This window comes from Schistocerca americana, chromosome 4 (assembly GCF_021461395.2).
Source record: "Schistocerca americana isolate TAMUIC-IGC-003095 chromosome 4, iqSchAmer2.1, whole genome shotgun sequence".
Classification (NCBI taxonomy): domain Eukaryota; kingdom Metazoa; phylum Arthropoda; class Insecta; order Orthoptera; family Acrididae; genus Schistocerca; species Schistocerca americana.
The window spans coordinates 404,341,775-404,359,210 of record NC_060122.1 but is presented as its reverse complement, the minus strand read 5'-3'; positions in this window follow the sequence as shown (position 1 = coordinate 404,359,210).

Genomic DNA, 17,436 nt, shown 5'->3' with positions numbered 1-17,436 from the left:
AATAAAATAAAATATTAATTATTAATTATGTATGATAGTGATTGGATGTAATTAATATTTGCTTATCTGGAACGTGGACGTTTAATTATTCGGTATCAGACGCTTGACAATGGCTTTTTCGTAAATGTAATGTTATTCGTAGTTGACCGTGAAATAAGACTCAAATAATCGGACTTCGTATTTAAATCGTTTCCAAAGACTGCTGCGGTAGGTGCGGACTCAAATCTAAATCTCAATATTAGAATAATTTGCCAGCCATGTCAATACGTCGTACAGAGGTGACTGTCTACTAAACATAAAAAGTTTACACAGTTAGTTAAATGAGATATATTCAACGAATAAGCCTACAGTTAAATAATTCTACTTACTTTCATAAATATAAATTCTTTATAGAATCGAGTGCCTAGTAAGATTGCAACTCGCAGTGTTCTTATATAACATCAAATAAGGCGGTGTGCCAGTCAATAAAATATACGTACTTCCCGCACCAGTTGTTGTACATGACCTACTCTTCTTAATCAAACATAAGAGTGTCCTAATTGTATTTTGTTTTATCAGCGACATAGCGCTGCAGTTCTGTGCCATAGGCTTTATTTATTTGTCAGAGATTAATTATTTAATTAAGATTTCGCGTTTCAGAGGAAACTCACGCACGGCATCAAATGTGCCTTTATATTGCCCCCTGAATTGCGAGGCGAAAGGACACACCTGCAGGCGAGCAATTCACCTAAAGGCACAAGAAAATCTAAGTTATCTACAACTATTTACATGACATACATTATACAGTATATTATATACAAAATTTGAATGACGCGCGTGCGCCGTAAAAGTTCTTATGTTGGCAAAATAGAGTGCGCGCATGCGCAGAAGCGTCTGTGTGACTCCGGCACTGCCGTTATATCGTAAATTTAGATCACGCGGCACAGTATTGCAATTCATATTGTTCGTGTGCGCGCGCGTTTCTTAGTCGTTGCACAAAGAAAATATTCCACCAAGATTACATATGAAGACTACATTCTATGACAGGTAACTTAGTTTTAAAATTACAATGTTTGTTATAATACAGTACAACTTTAGATTGTTGAATGTTCTTAGTTACATAGTATTGCACTGAAATGCTTCAAAGAAAAATGTCTTTTTGTTTCAGGTGCGTTGACCTATACACATCGTGTCGTTACTACAGTTCATATTCATCTGCTGCACAATAATTTTTCACAGGTTAGTGTCGTCGTGGTAAAGTTTTTTGATCACAGTAACATCGCTGTATAACAACGTAATTGATACATAAACATGTCCATTTCCTATTTCCATTATAGTCGTTGTGATGCAGTTCGTTGTGACAAAAAGCATTGTTTGTTACAGATCAGACGTATCCCGTCGAGTAATTGGTTCATATGCAGTTCGTTTTCGATATTCCGTGGAAGCTTGGTTGCAGAACCTCGGACGGCAAATAGCTGGCGTCGATGCTTGGACAGTCCAGGTAAGTGTGTCCGTCACATTTCGAGAACATTCCATTCCCTGAAGTTCCAACCAAAATTCTTCCACTCGTCGTGTTGTTTTCTAGACAGGCTCGTTGTGACCATTTAATCCAGTTAACATGTTGAAGTTAGGTACTGTAGTAATGTCACTAGACGATGCACCAATTACGCACTTCACATTTTCAGTTTTTTGCTATATATAGCTCACCTAAATGTTCGTAGTTACTTATCAAAGAAATCGTTCATCGCGTTTACAAAGGTACGATGCATGATGAATGGCATTAAGAGTTTCTTTCACATAGGTTTCTGCGTAGTTGCAGACTTAGTAATGTACGTTAATGTCCGTGAACAGTGGTTCACTATGCAATTTTTTTTTCAAAGTTTTTCACATTTTGGCACTCGTTATCGTTCAGATTTTCACATAGTAACAGTTACATTATAAATCATTTTTAAAAAACATAAGTAATCATACATATATACGTCACATATTTTCTTAGCATAAACATAATACAGTTACACATAAACATGTTTACATCATCATTACATAGCTATAAATTATTACATTGTGTCACATTTGATACATGAATTGCAGATATTTTCGGTCTCTTTAACGGTTTTGCTGGAATTTTATCAATGTTTTTTGTGATGTCATCTGAAATTAAGATAGGTTGGACACAACATTCACTACATCGGTAGGCAAGACCAGGCGTTTTCACTACTCAATAAATATTCAAAATAATAAGAGAAGGAAAACTGTTAGATTCCTCGCGTTTTGTGTGTTTATAGTGTCTGTGTGGCCTTGGCTACTGGTAGATGCTTTTCTTGCTGAGAGATGTGCGTCTAATCTATTTCTCGAAGTAAAAGATCGCTTCACAGATGACGTCTGTCGGTTCGTCAGGTGTCATACCAAGTCAGTGATACCTACAGTCACATATGTTCCGTGAAAAATTAATATATCATTCACTGCTACGTAATCATTAATTTTACTTTAATATTCAGTGTTCTTGGTAGTGCCGTGGCGTTGAAAGAAAAGTTCTTCTGTCTTCAACTGCGTCACTGGTACAGCTGAAATGAAAATTTCTATACTACTTATTATCTATGTTGTAATTTGTTTTAGTTTTTGCCACACAGCAGGTCGTTGAGATAACGGTACGTTATATGTCTTGTGGTAGAAGATCTTTTGAGGCTTAACTTCCATCTTGTACACATACGTGTTGATAACACCTAATCGTTTGGTAAAAACTTGTGAATATTTGGATAACACTTCCTGTAGTTTCATACGTTCATGTACACTGAGAGCTGTAGCTTCATTTATCTTATGATCAAGCAACGTTTTCAAGTCCATTAGCTCTGTGTCAGATGAGTGTGTGTGCGTGTCTTGAATGTCTTTGTCAAGTACTAACTGAACCTTGTACCCTGTACAGTGTTTGTCATGCTTTAGAGTTCTCCTGTCCAAATCAATAATAATTACACTGCCTTTATCATTTAAAATACATTTACCTTTGGAGAAGTCTACAATGCAGTCCTTCTCGCTCATAATATCTATTCCTAATGTGCAATTTGTCACAAGGTTTTGTACAACCAGGAATGGCCATTGTACGGTTCCATTATCTATTTTAATGTTTACAAAAACTTGCTTCGTAACCCTACATGACTTATTACCTAGAGCAGCAGTTATTTTACAGTTTTGGGCAGGAAAATCAGGCACAGGCTCCAATTCACACATCTTTTTATAGAAATTAAAAGACAAAACGCTCACAGCTGCACCTGTATCTAAGATAACAGTAGTTGGAATCCCACCTACTACACCAGTAGTAGAGGCTAAAACAATTTCATTTGTGTTTGAACGACATTGTGTACTGTCTTGCAAAAGTTCATTTGATATACACTCCTGGAAATGGAAAAAAGAACACATTGACACCGGTGTGTCAGACCCACCATACTTGCTCCGGACACTGCGAGAGGGCTGTACAAGCAATGATCACACGCACGGCACAGCGGACACACCAGGAACCGCGGTGTTGGCCGTCGAATGGCGCTAGCTGCGCAGCATTTGTGCACCGCCGCCGTCAGTGTCAGCCAGTTTGCCGTGGCATACGGAGCTCCATCGCAGTCTTTAACACTGGTAGCATGCCGCGACAGCGTGAACGTGAACCGTATGTGCAGTTGACGGACTTTGAGCGAAGGCGTATAGTGGGCATGCGGGAGGCCGGGTGGACGTACCGCCGAATTGCTCAACACGTGGGGCGTGAGGTCTCCACAGTACATCGATGTTGTCGCCAGTGGTCGGCGGAAGGTGCACGTGCCCGTCGACCTGGGACCGGACCGCAGCGACGCACGGACGCACGCCAAGACCGTAGGATCCTACGCAGTGCCGTAGGGGACCTCACCGCCGCTTCCCAGCAAATTAGGGACACTGTTGCTCCTGGGGTATCGGCGAGGACCATTCGCAACCGTCTCCATGAAGCTGGGCTACGTTCCCCCACACCGTTAGGCCGTCTTCCGCTCACGCCCCAACATCGTGCAGCCCGCCTCCAGTGGTGTCGCGACAGGCGTGAATGGAGGGACGAATGGAGACGTGTCGTCTTCAGCGATGAGAGTCGCTTTTGCCTTGGTGCCAATGATGGTCGTATGCGTGTTTGGCGCCGTGCAGGTGAGCGCCACAATCAGGACTGCATACGACCGAGGCACATAGGGCCAACACCCGGCATCATGGTGTGGGGAGCGATCTCCTACACTGGCCGTACACCACTGGTGATCGTCGAGGGGACACTGAATAGTGCACGGTACATCCAAACCGTCATCGAACCCATCGTTCTACCATTCCTAGACCGGCAAGGGAAGTTGCTGTTCCAACAGGATAATGCACTTCCGCATGTATCCCGTGCCACCCAACGTGCTCTAGAAGGTGTAAGTCAACTACCCTGGCCAGCAAGATCTCCGGATCTGTCCCCCATTGAGCATGTTTGGGACTGGATGAAGCGTCGTCTCACGCGGTCTGCACGTCCAGCACGAACGCTGGTCCAACTGAGGCGCCAGGTGGAAATGGCATGGCAAGCCGTTCCACAGGACTACATCCAGCATCTCTACGATCGTCTCCATGGGAGGATAGCAGCCTGCATTGCTGCGAAAGGTGGATATACACTGTACTAGTGCCGACATTGTGCATGCTCTGTTGCCTGTGTCTATGTGCTTGTGGTTCTGTCAGTGTGATCATGTGATGTATCTGACCCCAGGAATGTGTCAATAAAGTTTCCCCTTCCTGGGACAATGAATTCACGGTGTTCTTATTTCAATTTCCAGGAGTGTATTCTCATTGTGGTTATATCTTATAAATAAAACAGGTAGTTTTTGTTTAGAATTATTAGGTAAATCAATATTTTGTTGTTCAATGGTGGTGTCAAATAACTGATTAACATTGAAGTCGCCCCCCAAGAATTCTTCAGCCACGACCCGGGGCATAGAAGTGACTGTTTCTAGTTTGTTGGATTAGCATTTGTATTAGGTACTGACACAGATTGAGGTTGTGTATCAGGTGTCATTTCTATTATATTCACATTCGGATATTGCCTGTTGTGATCTCCAAACTTTTGCGGTTGTTGTTGCTGTTGCGCATTATAACTTACCTGTCGGTCGTAAGGTATGCTCCAATTTTGTCCTGGTGGTTGCTGTGGTAAAGCAGTGTTTGAATGAAAGTATTGATTGCTACGAGTCCAGCCTTGATGCTGTCTTGGCTCGTAGTTATTATTATTTCTATTTCTGTTTGTGTTTTTGTTGTTACATTTTTATCCGTTGTTACCGTTGTTGTTATTACCGCGGTGCCATTTGTATGGATTGCCTTATGAAGTGTTATTACTGTTGTAACTGTTGTTTGTATTGGAATACGCGTGTTGATTTTGATTTCCGTATTGAGACGGCATGTGAGTTTGCTGTTTTTGCTGTACCGCGTATCCAACTGTGGGCGCGCCAGAATTGAGTTGGCAAGCCTGCATGTTTTGCATACCACTAGTATAAACATTGTGGCTGGTGTTTTGCCGCGCGAAGCGCTGTTCTTCTAGTAACATGTCAACCGAATCTAAAGCCGTTAAAAAATAATCTGGATGGTCATCCGGAATATGTAAGAGTTTTTCTTTAATGTTGAAAGGCAATTTGGCCTTCAACGCACGGAGTATATCACGTGTTGCGACTGGTTCGTCCAAAAAATGTCCCATGATCAAGTATTTTTCAAAATATCTGCGTAAGTTACCATTTTTACTGTTAAAAGTTTCAGGTTCTAAAATTTGTCTTCTGAGTCGCTCCTGGACGGATTGCGACCAGAATTTGTTCAGAAAGGCAGGCTCAAACTCACTGTACGTGGTACATACGTCAGCTTGACTGTATGCCCAGACAGCTGCATCGCCTTGGATGTAACCAACAATATATGAAATCTTTTTCCGGTCACTCCAAGTGCGTGGAAATGCGTTACTAAAAGATTTAAGAAAAATCATCGGATGAATGGTTCGTTTTTCTGGGATAAAAGTCTGAAATTGCCTGTGTTTTATTAAGCTTTCTTCTTCCTTTGAATTATGATATAGATTTGTTCCACTGTAAATACTGTAATGTTCAGATGGCGAGTAATTACGATAATGTTGCTGTGTTGTTGTTGGATGTTTAAGGGGGACTAAACAGCGAAGGTCATCAGTCCCTAATGTTGCTGTGGTTTAGCATGATAATAGCTTGTGTTTGTGTTTGCACGACGTGGTATGTGTTGTTGTCGTGGTGTGTTTTGTTCTTGTGTGTTTGTTGTGTGCGTCATACTCGTATGTATATTGGTTTCTGAACTGTACATTTTGACTGATATTTCCGTTACATTCAGGCTGTGGTTGATCCGTGAATTGTGTCATTGGTGCAGTGACGGATTGTACTGCGTCACTAATCAGCTGTTTGTTATTAGTGATGTATTCCGCTACGGAGTCGTGCACAATTGTTGGTAAATTTTCACGTATGCATCTATCAAAATGTTTGTCTTTGCTCTCTACCCAATCATGAAATTCTTTATTAATATTTTGAAAATGAGCTGTGGCATCAGATTGTAATCTGTCAGTCAGTTGTTGTTCAACATCGCCAAATTTATTCTGCACGTCAGTAATTCGTTTTTCAAGGTTGTCATGTACTGAAGGATATGTTTGAATTTGTTCACACGTGACATTAAGGTTTTTTACTTGTGTCTGTAAAAGTGTAGTCTTTTCTTGTCTCGTATTAAGCTTGGAAAATTTCGTATTGAGTTCAGTCATCTGTTTGGTCAGTGTGGCGTCTATAAGTTCAACACGTTTACATAAAGTGTCATTACATGCCTTGATTGCTATGAGGTCAGATTTAATTTCGTCATTTTGTGTCTTTAAGGTTGCCAGGTTTTCCGCGTTCTGCATCCTTAAGGTTGCCATAGTTTCTGCGTTTTGTTTCATTAGCATTTGTAACATGTTGGCAATGTTTACTGTTTGCAAGGTCTCTGCCCCCGCCGCGTCATTAGACGCGACGTCATGTATTAACATGGGCTATGACTTAGACTTTGAAATTTTTGTGGTGCACGGCCTATTGTCAAAATTTCCGTTAACACTTGCGTCAATATTTGATGAATCGTCACTACCGGTTGCTGTCGTAAAGTCATTTTCTAACATTTGTCTCTCGTCCGAGTCGGATTGCGTCTGAATAGTATGTCTTTGCTGTTCCATCTTTGCGTATTGTTTTCTAGTTATGACCATGCCACACGTATGGTATGCTTCAAGAAAATAAAGTTTGACACTGGTTTTAAAATAAAATGCAGTTGAATATGAATCGCTCGTAGCAACAATGGCTGTTTGTTAATTTAAAAATGTAAACTGAATATCGGATTATTCTTAATGGCTGCTGGCCATGTTACAACGTATCGTACAGAGGTCGGCCATATTGTACACTCGTGTATTGGTGTTTTTGCAGAAGTTATTGTTTAAGGAAAAGCACTGAGAATTAGAGATAGGCAAACTGAAACACGTAAATGTTTCGAAACAAATGAAACAGTACAATGTAATGTTTCGATCGGTGTTTCGAAACAGTGAAACAGTTTGTTTTGTTATCTAATAAACCTACACATTTTATCATCTTGAATGTCTGCTGTATAAGTATGTCCATATAAACACAAATGAGGTGCGAGAGCGCTAATCATATCGCAGAAAGTATGAAACTATCACTTAGGCGTCTTGGCAGTTTCGTATTTCCTGCAGCAAATGCGCTGCTTTTGTGTCATGTGACTTTCATACTTTTCAATTGGTTGAGGAAAGCCTTAGCTGAAGACAGAAGAACCACCATGAACGGAACTGGAGGTGCGAGCAAACTGCAGAAACAACAGATAAGCTACTGGGATTCCCACATTCCATTAGTATGGCTAATATACCCATCCTGCTAATTTCCATGCACACAAAGGGAATCATTGTGGATAATAGACACAGTGACTATAGACTCACAAATAACGCCAAATAATTCGAATAAATAACAAAATATAACAAAAAAAATTTTGTGTTTCAAGGTGTTTCGAACCGTTACTATGAATTTACGATGCTTCCCGTTCACCATTACACTATCAGTGATATGTCAAACAGATTGCTTGCAATTATACCTGCATCAAATTTATATACATGTCTAATAACTGTCACTCTACGCCTTTTTTTATTTAAAATGTTGTAGTCTTACTTGCGTTTCTTAATATGATTACTGTACATGAACAGAGAAGCGTATGTTATTAAAAAAAAGTGTAATTTAACTGAATGATTTTCACATATTTATTATTTTGAATGCGAATAGTATGCGTTGTTTTATTGTTTGGTTAGTGTTTATAAAGCAGATGTTACGCCATTTCGGAATAGGACAGTCAGCTAGAAACGAAGCTTTATTTTCGGATACCTTGAGCTTCATGCTATTGCTTGTCAAAAGATTTCGACACTCTTGAAAGTGTTTCATGAAGTGGTATGTTGTGTTTCAGTACCTGTGCCGAGCCCGAATCTCGTCCGACACAGAGCGGAATGAAACATCACTGTTTCGATACAATTAGACCGTTCCTGGCGCAGGTGGACTGAAACAGTCTTATTTTGAAACAACGATACAGTTTCTGTGTCTGGCTCGAGATCCGAGACAAGGGCGGAATGAAACACCATTCTTTCGAAACAGTGAACCATAGCCCTTCCGAAACACTGAAACAGTTCCAGGTATCGATACACTGTATCGAAACATAGAAACAGTGGCCAAGTCTACTGAGAATGAAATTTATCACTGAAAACTGCTACGCGCGAAAGAAATACTACAGAATCTACTGAAGAGCTAATACACTGAATTATGCGCCTGGTCAAGCCTGCCAATGCAAAGATGCTGCGTCTTACCTTATTTTGCTGGAAGCTTCATTGCGTCTTCCCGCAAAATTTTAGAATTGGAAAATATCTTCAGATTTTTGTTATTTCTCATACATTCACGTCCAGGTCCAGAAAGTTGATTTTTCACATGAAACAAAGAGAACAATGTAACAAATGACAAAATAACAAGTCCGACACGCAGTCGCCAATATAAATAAAATAAAATAAAATATTAATTATTAATTATGTATGATAGTGATTGGATGTAATTAATATTTGCTTATCTGGAACGTGGACGTTTAATTATTCGGTATCAGACGCTTGACAATGGCTTTTTCGTAAATGTAATGTTATTCGTAGTTGACCGTGAAATAAGACTCAAATAATTGGACTTCGTATTTAAATCGTTTCCAAAGACTGCTGCGGTAGGTGCGGACTCAAATCTAAATCTCAATATTAGAATAATTTGCCAGCCATGTCAATACGTCGTACAGAGGTGACTGTCTACTAAACATAAAAAGTTTACACAGTTAGTTAAATCAGATATATTCAACGAATAAGCCTACAGCTAAATAATTCTACTTACTTTCATAAATATAAATTCTTTATAGAATCGAGTGCCTAGTAAGATTGCAACTCGCAGTGTTCTTATATAACATCAAATAAGGCGGTGTGCCAGTCAATAAAATATACGTGCTTCCCGCACCAGTTGTTGTACATGACCTACCCTTCTTAATCAAACATAAGAGTGTCCTAATTGTATTTTGTTTTATCAGCGACATAGCGCTGCAGTTCTGTGCCATAGGCTTTATTTATTTGTCAGAGATTAATTATTTAATTAAGATTTCGCGTTTCCGAGGAAACTCACGCACGGCATGCAAATGTGCCTTTATAAACACCAGTAAATGTTTTAGGAACAGATAATATGGAGTTATTCGAATACAGGACGCGTCCAATTTTTATTCGTTGTAGATGTACAGAATGTTACAGTGATAAATTTTCATTTCGTATGGTGGTACTCCACTCGCTATGGGTTTATTTATCGAATGTCACTTTGTTTTGAAATTCAAGTTATTAAGTGGCGCTTGAATTTACCTAATTGAATTTCTCAAGCGTGATTGCTATTCTCATTTTTCAATCAATTCCACTGTAACGTTTAAGCATGCTAAAAGAATAAATGAAAGGAGCAGTCAAATGAAAACGAAGCAGATGGGTCAAAATAAGTAAACTTCTACTGCGTCAAAAGTAATCACCTTAACTGTAAATACCTTTATGAGACAAGACGGTCAGTGGCTTCGTGGCAAAATATTGGCGGCTGCCTATGGAACCATGACTGCATCCAGGCGTGAACCTCTTCATCCCACGCAAGTCGGCGGCCACGAACGTCTTTCTTCAGGGCTGCAAAAATATGGAAATCGCCTGGGGAGAGACCAATGCTGTATGGAAGACGTGTAAGGGCTCCCCAAAGAAATTTCTGAAGCGTAGTCGAAACAAGAGGCACGCCAGCTCCGGGAAGGTCACGATAACTTTTTCTTAGACTCCCACTGGCCGCTACTAATTGAATTTCCGGAACACGGCGCCACAATTAACACACGGCGTACGTGAACACTTTGCAAAACTTGAAGTGCGCTGTATAGTCGAAACGCCCAGGAATGTTGATGAAGACCACTTTCTGTTGCAGAATAATGTCCGCCCACACGATGCCAAGGTTGTTTCGACTACGTTTCGAAAAATCCGCTGGAAAGCCCTTACACAGCCTCCACACAGTCCCGATGCCTCCCCATGCGATATGCACAGTTTTTGAACCTTGAAGCAAGACGTTCACGGCCGTCGATTTCTCTCGGACCAAGAGGTGCATGCCTGGGACAATCATCGTTCCATAAGCAAACGCAAACGTTTTTCCATTGAATGCAATGACTATCTTGTCTCACTGTGAGATAAATATGTTAATAATTACGGCAACTACTTTCGAAATAATAAGTTTTAGGGTACTGTACCGCAACGGAACCCTCAAAGGCTCAATTTGTTGTTCGTCTGTCGGCCAGACTTTTAAAAACCCATTTTCTCAGGAACAGGTTGACGTCTCAATGAAACCAGTGTCACATACAATTACCGACAGCCCCTTGACGGTGTAAAGAGTTGAAGCTTTTATGTCACTGCAATCAGACGATACGGCCATTTTTGTCACATATTTTGATAATCGAAAACTTACTCATCAAAAATTATAGGGTACTTCCCTTTGGCCTAGATTCAAGAAATTCGGAAAGAAGCAAGGTTTCGCAATATAATCAAAGGAAAAAAATTCGGAAATTGTAAATCTGTGACCATATCAAACGAAAAAATATTGTTATTTATTATCTGTCTGCCCGTCTGCCTGTTAAGACCTCTGCTTCTCGTGAATGAGTAGGCGTATCGAATCGAAATTTATATCATATACTAACATTTATGGTCCCTTAACGTTGTAACAACTGTAAGCTTCTGAGTCAACGCAGTCAAAAGATACGGCAATTTATGGCACACAGTTTTAATCTCGAAAACTCATTCATCGAAACCTATAGTGTACTTCCCGTTGACGTAGAATCATGAAAATTGGCAACAAGCAAAGTCTCAAAGTAAAGCAAAGAAAAAAAATCAGAAAATTGTTAATTTGTAATTATATCACACACAAGATTTTGTCATTTGTTATCCGATGTCAAACTTGAAATTAAAACTTTCTCGAAAGTCTTCGAATCCCTGTGATCTATATCCTTCCAGTATCAGTGTTGATAACATGCAAAATTCCGCGAGATTCTCGATTCGTGGAATAGATTAACAGTCTACATACATAATTCAGTTTGTACGGAACCTTCAGTGGGGGGAGTCCAACTCTCACCTGGCCATTTTTTTTTCCGTCTGTCTCATTTTCTTTTGTCTGCCCCTTATATGCTGAAAATGGCGGTATAGTAATTGTGTACTGATCTTGTAACTGAAACGCCGCTACTGATAGAGAATGTGGAAGACGATTTCATAGCCGCAGAGTTCTGGAGTCAAGAATACATAATATGTATTCGCAGTTGCGAATGTGGACAACCATCAGCTGCATAATGGATGACGACACTGAAAATTTGGGCCGGACCGGGACTCGAACCCCGATTTCCTGCTTATCGCTAGCGGTCATCTTACCATTAGGCTGTCTCATCCAAACCCCCCCCCCCCCCCCAAACTTCCATATGTTGTCAACTATGTGTCTACAATCTGTACTTTTACACCTATTATGTACATTCCCGTACAGGCGAGATATTTTAATTGAAAATCGCTTGCCTGATGACGGTGGATGAATATGATATTGCAGAGCTTGTATTATTCCGAATTACGATGCAATGTTCCTTTGGATATGCATGCATGTTTCCCATGGGCGGGAATGTACATAACTGATGTACTAGTAGAGGTTGTAGACACCTGGTTGACAACATATGGAAGTTTGGGTCTGTCTTGGATAGCCAAACGGTAAGGCGAAAGCTCGCGATCAGCGGGAAATCCGGTTACGAGTTCAAGTCCAGCGCAAATTTTCATCGTCGTCTTTCCATTGCCCAGCTGATGATTGTCCATATACCCAATTGCGAATACGTTTCAAGTATTTCACAACGGATGTAGTCACCGCAGTGTTCCTTGGGACATGCATGCAAAGGAAGATTGTGTAGTTATTCGGAGTAACACAAGCACTGTACTACTCGTAGATTTAAGAGTGGTTACACCTGTTTTCACTAAACTGAGTGAGACTGGCGCACTGCCTAATAGTTGTTCTATTATTGCACCTGACTGCAAATGAACAGATTGTGAATGAAGCAGAAAATAATGCTCGGTTGGTATATCGTAGTCATTCAACAAGAACACGCGTAATTTCTACAAGTATCAATGTCCCACACAGAAGAATATCTACATCTACTTCAATACTCCGCAAGGCATTTGACTTCTGCTACCACTAACTGATCCTCCCTTCTTTGTTCCATTCGCGAATAGAACGTGGGAAGAGCTACTGACGGTAACCTCTATATGCACGAATCAATGTTTCACACTGAAAAATATCTACATCTACATCAATACTCCGCAAGCCATCTGACGGTGTTTGGCGGAGGGTACTTCTGCTGCCACTAACAGATCCTCCCTTCCTTGTTCCATTCGCGAATGGAACGTGAAAGAATTATTGTTGGTAAGCCCTGTATTAACTCTAATTTCTTAAAGTACCCCTCAAAACATCAGATGTAAACCTCTCCGCGATACACAACGCCTCTCTTGTAGTGTCTGCCGTTGATGTTTGTTGAGCATCTCAATAACGCTTTCGCACCGACTAAACGATCGCGTGGTGAAACGCGCTGGTCTTCGTTGGATCTTCTCTCTCTCTTCCTTCAGTACCATCTGGTACAAGACTGATGAACAAAACTCAATAATTTGTCGTACAAATGCCCTGTAAGCCAGTTCTTTCGTGGATGGAACACATTTCCTTAAACTCCTTCCTGTCAGTCTGAATCTGACATCTGCTAGTCCTACGATTTGTTTTATGTTGTCATTGTATTCCGGTCGCTCTAGTTAGATACTCCTAGATATTTCAAGGTGGTTACTGTTTCCGAAATTTGTCATCAGTTGTGTAGCTGTACAGTGTGAGACCTTCCCTTAGAAAAATTTATCAAACAGCTGAGCAGAACTGAACGTACTCAGACATTTCTCTCTGTACTTATTCTGATCATCACGAAACTGACACACAATATTTTTAGCGCAACGCAATCTGACTTTCAACAATCCCTACGAAAGAATGGCCCTGACTGACAATAACCTATACCTTTCACAAATCACTTACCTCACAAAAATCTTCGTTACTCGAACTACTGCAATACAGCGAGCGCCAATATTGCCAGCTAAATAAAGGATTTTAACTACTGCAGGCACTAACTACTGATAGGCATAGTTAGCAAATGAAAGATTTTGATAGAGAACAAACAATGTATTTACCTTAATAGTGTTCAAAAGTCATAATATATTTATCAGTTCATGACATCCAGTATTATAAATTTACTCTTTCTGATGGACACACGTCCAGATTGTCCGCTCTCAAAATTCTGCCATCTCTCTCCCCACATCCAACACTGCTGGCGGCTCACCTCCAACTGCACAACGCTACGCGCTGTTCACATCCAACTGCCCAACACTGCAATAGCGAATATTCCAACAATTACAACCAGCCACAGACTGCACACAGCACAGCCAGTGATTTTCATACAGAGCGCTACGTGACGTTACCAAAATAGAAACCTAAACAGCCTGCTTACAAGTAGTGAATTTCTTTTCCTATGTAAGTGCAAAATGTTGCATTTATTTACGTCCAGGATCAACTGACAGTCACTGCATCTTCATCGATTCTCTGTAGATTCTTCCGCAAATCGTTACTGTCTACTGGCTTTCTTACCTTCTTATAGACAACCGCATCATCTGCGAACAACCTTAAACAGCTTCCTACATGATTTGCTAGATCGTTTATACAGATAATAAACAGCAACGGTCGTATCACACTTTCTTGGGGGTACTCCCGAAGTTACCTTTACATCAGTCGATTTTTTTCCGTTAAGAGCGGAGTTGAGTTTTATTTGCAGGGAAGTCTTGAATCCAGTCGCAAATTTGGTCCGGTAGTCGGTAATCTCGTATTTCTTTTCACTAGACGGCAGTGCGGTACGGTGTCTGTTGCCTTTATGAATTCGAGGAACACGACATATACCTGAGCGCCGATGTCTACAGTACTGTGGATCTCATTTGCGTTATCCATTTTGATTGTTATAGAGGAGATTTTCTTTCAAAAATATTATAATACAAGAACATAAAACATGTTCCGTAATTCTACAACATATTCACGTCAACGATATAGTAATGCGGACCTGTCCTAAGACCCATTCTGAAACCGGGAATGACCTGCGCTTTTTTCCAGTCGCTACGTAGTCTTCGATGCGAGTTCTTTCGCATAATCTCAGTAGAATCTGACAAATATCTTATCTAGTTCTGACGCCTTTCCACTACAAAGCAACTGTAATTGTCTGTTTCGCAGTCAGTTATCTCAATTCCTTCCGTCCCAAAGTTGGTAATATAATCGAAAGGAGGGAACGTATCACGACCTTCCGATCTTCTGCGCTGAAACAATTTCGGGAGATCGAATTCAGCATTTCGGCTTTTTTCCTGTCACAGTTTCGGTGACATTATGGTCCCTGAGGACTCAGTAGATTACGTATCACATAGTGAAATAAATCTCTTAGGAATTTTAATCGGGTCGGTTGACAAAAAATGACGGGCAGCACATATGGGTGACCTGTCCTTATCATTTACAGCGGATTCAGCAAATTCGAGATTTAGATAACGGTCGATGATTGAATTTTAACGTTAGCTAGCTGCAAATAGCCGAGTAATCCCATCAATACTATTTACTGATGAAGCTACTTTTACTGACGACGGAATCAGTTACGCTTGTAACTTACATTGGCGGTCTGACGAAAACCCAAATGCCTTTGTCGATGGGTATTTCCAAGAACGCTTATCTGTAAGTTTGTCATGTGGTATGATTGTCAGTTGATAGAGCCTTTTGTGCTATCACACTGTCTTGCGGAGTTCCTTGGAAACGAGCTTCAGCATTATTCGAAGAGGTTCTTCCAGCATGATGGGGCCACTGCATATTCTAGTCGTCAGCTGACACATCATCGTAATCCAACATTTCCCGGAAGATATGTTGCCAGAAATTATTACGTTTATTGGTCTCTAAAGTCCCCTGATCTTTCCTGTTTACATTTTTGCCTGTGGAGTTAGTTGAAAAGCTAAATCTATAAAGAAGAAGTAAATGCATGAGGCAAAATCACCGTTCGAATTATGAATGGTCCTGTTCTAATGAAAGGATGCCAAGACGATCACACAAGGGCCAAAAGTGGCCTAATGAGAATTCGAAAGTGCATTATAGTCGTTAGTGAGATTTATGAAAATCAACGAATGCATACATCTGCTTTCCCTAGACATCCTTTGCGACTATTTGTTTGAGTTACATTCTGAGAGCTATATCTTGTAACAAATAAAATGCGGTCAGATGTTATACGGAATGCTTTGTTCGAGTTAGTCAGTACTGCTGTTTTTTACAACATTTAAAATTCTTCCAGAGAAAACCTGTATAATTAACTGCTTTCAGTAAACAGAAACGTACTTGCAACAGGCCTGAAGATAATCGTCACGAATTGCAAATACTGCAGTTGTAAACATGAACAACACAGAGGGGGAGGGAATGATCAGAAACAAAGTGAAGGTACACAGAATCCAATTTTTATAGTGTCTTTGTACCGTCATAATTGTGAATGGGGAGCAAATGTAAACGTCGAGCACAGAGGCTACTGAGCAGAAATTGTATTCGAAGAATAGATGTTGAGGGCTTTAAGGAGGAGACGAAGCTCAGAATTTTCTGCAGTTTGCACACAGCGTAGAAATCGACAGAACAAACGCAAACGAAATTGAGACAATCTGTCACGTTTCCGTTCAATTGTGGGTGCGAGAGGGCCGGATGTCAAATCGAAGGATGTCTGCACGAAACTCAGTGAAAATAAGCAAATAGGTATCGCAGTAAAGGAGTAAAAATGTTCCAGATTGACACACTTACAAAAAAACAGGTGACGACGCCCCTAAAACCTTCGTTCCACTAGTCCAGTAGGAGCAAGACAAAGGAAGCCTTCGGATTACGTGCAAGATGATAAATCATCAGGAAATCAATAGTAGTAGCAATAACTAGTCAGGAATCAAAGTTCTTACATAAGACCAACATGAAAGGAGATCTGCACAAAGCCTATTTTTCCCTGAAAAGTAGATGAATAAGGGGTGATAAGTCGTTCTCTGCCTACACAATTTTAGATTCCCCTCGGTCGTTCCTGTGTCATGATAGCTGTTCCCAAATACGGTAGTTCATGTGCTGCTACTTATTTCTTTTCTGGTAGCACATATTCGTTACACACTCTATTTATTAATTTAATTTCAAAATTATCCTCTTTCTCTGGGTTTCCCGAGATCTATAATTACTTTTATGGCTATTATTTCACACCAATATCGCTCTTTCACATATCCAATATACTAATATATTTCCCGCTTCGATATTTTTCTTCCTTGTTTTCTGTATGTGAGAAACCTTCAGTTTTCTCTTGTTCATTTATACGATTCTTTGCAAGTTGTTTCCAGCCTTTCTTTCCGGCAACCCCATGTTAGCACGTATCTGACTTATTTATATAAATACCCTGTTACTCCTCTGAGCATTACCTAAACAAACAAATAGTAATTTCTGAATATAGAACAAACTTTTCTGCGAGAATTTGGTGAGATCTTTACTGTAGCTAGTGCTGGCTGCGCATTTTCCGTTCGTCTCCTGAATAGATACTTTCCTGAAAATGCTGAAAGAATGGAATATTATGACCTCGGCCATAAACAGTGGTAAAGGACTAGTTGACTGTTTTCCAAAATTTCACAGCAAAATTTCAACAAATTCCCTTAAATAAGATGCTTCAAGTACAGACCTTGCGATTTTTTTATTCAGATAAGATATTGTTTCCAATTATTTGTAG